We start from the raw sequence: 2,391 nt of genomic DNA on the forward strand, positions 1-2,391 counted from the left end.
AACAGACATATTTTCAGCTCTTAGGCCCTGATTATCTCTGGGAGATCACAAGGACTACTAACTTTAAAAAAATGATGAGTGGGAGAGTAGAGGGAAGCACAATGCGGGTGATTAATAATAATTTTGTTTAGGGCTCTGTGAAAAGCTGCATAGAAAGGGTATTTGATATTTGATGTTTGAACAGAATGTGAGGAACAAGAATTGACAACTAGATAAGAATGGAAGGAGTAATCTAGGCAGAAGGAGCTGTATGAGCAGAAGCTGGGAGGTATGAAGCTTCATGACATGCGTGGAAAACAGGAGCAAAACAGTCTGACCAGAGTAGAGAGCACCAGAGGTGGCATAGGAAAGGCAAATTATGGCACATTATAAACAGCCTCAAGGGCTGTGCAAAGTCAGAATCTGGAAATTGTCCTAAATATAAAATGGAAAAATATGAAAGTTTTAAATCAGGAAATGAGAGAATCAGGTGTTCACTCTAGAAAGTTAACAATTAGCAGTACAGATCAGAGCATGAAAGCCAGGAGATGAGTGTGTACATTATGATTTTAGGTAATAATTTAGGTAAAATATAAAAAGTAGCACAATCAGTTGAGAGGGTAGACAGATTACAAAATCATTTTGAAAGAGGAGAAAAAAGAAAATTTGGTGAAAAGAAGTAGATAAAGAAGAGACTGAGGAAAGCAGATCTTTCCAAATCACCTTTTGAAGGTGATATTAAATATTGAAGGGCTCAAGAGTTCGGAAGGACAGAGAGAGAGAGAGATGGGAAGAAAGACAGGGAAAGAGCAGAGGTTGGGGGGAGGGAAGAGATGGCTGGAGATAGATGGATATAATGCCAGTAGTTTATACATAAATAAATATATATATATATATATATATATATATATATTCACATATATATTACTATGTATACACACCATTTGTCATCATTTTGAGAATGTCTTGTTAAATGGCTAAGTTGTTATAATTTTTAAAAGTCAGGAACTCAAAGAAATAAAAAATGGCACATGAAGAAAGAGGGTACAATAAAGAAATATGGTCCAATCTCACTAAACACAAATAAAATAGATTCACAGATAAAGAGGGCACATAGGGAGACTACAAGTGAAATTAATGAATAAGACCAGAGAACTGAAGACACAATTGAAAATGGCATCACAGAGAGAAATACATATTTTTAATCACACATTTTAGTACATTAAATAGAAAACATAATCTAAAAACTAGGGATTAAGGAGGCTCGGTGAAGTAGGCAATTATGATTTCACTTTGCATATGAGAAAATTAAGGCTTAGAGAGGCATCATGGCCAATAAAGAGATCTGATACTTAAACTCCAATCTCCAACTCTTTTTCTTTTAAATAATCTGAAAGACCTTTCCATTGTATTACTCATTATCTTTTAGACATCAGTAAGATAAGGTACCTAGTGAGATCATAGAATACTGACTTACTCTCTTTTGGAATGACATGGACTTGGTAGGATACTAACAGAAAGCAACTGTGTTTTTACTTACCATTCCTGTTAACACTAGCTACTGCATAATAAATAATTATTAATATGACCAGCAAAGTCCAACATTAAAACTCAACTTTCTACCAATTAAAAACATCCGAACTCCTCAGCTTGGGCCTGTCTTAGGTAGGAGGTACTGGCTTGTTGTTTCTTCCATACTTGCTCTAGTTTCTGGCCCCTTCAGAATGAGCAAATTGGGGTGACAGGGAGAGGATAGGAGACAGCAAAGATACTAAGAGACTGGCAGGATTTTAATTTGATCTTCTGGCTCTTTCTCTCACAAGGTGCTTTTGTGGATTTCTCAGAATTGTCTGTCATCAGTGGGGACCTCCAATTACAGTTTCCTGGAGGTGAAAATGTCTCCTTCAGGCTGGCTAGCAGCCTATAACAGCCCAACACCTTTCACTTCTGCATCTGGAAATTTCCCAGGCTCCTTTTGAAGCATACCCTTCACTCTGAGTGAGATCATCTCAAGACATCTCCCTCCGTCATCCATCATTGGTGCGGTTGAGACTGGCTCCCACTGTGGCCTCCTTACTTAGTTACCAACAAACCAACCTGTCTAGAAGTTAGTGTCTGTCATGTGTCCCCCAAATCACAGGGACACATAACCCAAATTCTTTGATAACTTCTCACCAAGCATGGGTGCACCCTGAAACACCATCTTACATCTTACCAGCTTATAAGATGACCTCCATCAAACAACAGGTTGGTTTCCCTTCCCCTCCATATTTTTCAGGAAATCTTCCCATTTCTCAGCCATACACATCCATACACATTTTCCACCAGAAACTAAAAAGTCTGAATTAATTCTGTTTTGTCTTGTTTTGTTTTTTGTTTTTTTGTTGTTTTTTTTTTTTTTGGTGCTGATTG

This window comes from Sapajus apella, unplaced genomic scaffold, assembly GCF_009761245.1.
Source record: "Sapajus apella isolate SASKATOON/1434 unplaced genomic scaffold, GSC_monkey_1.0 scaffold3, whole genome shotgun sequence".
Classification (NCBI taxonomy): domain Eukaryota; kingdom Metazoa; phylum Chordata; class Mammalia; order Primates; family Cebidae; genus Sapajus; species Sapajus apella.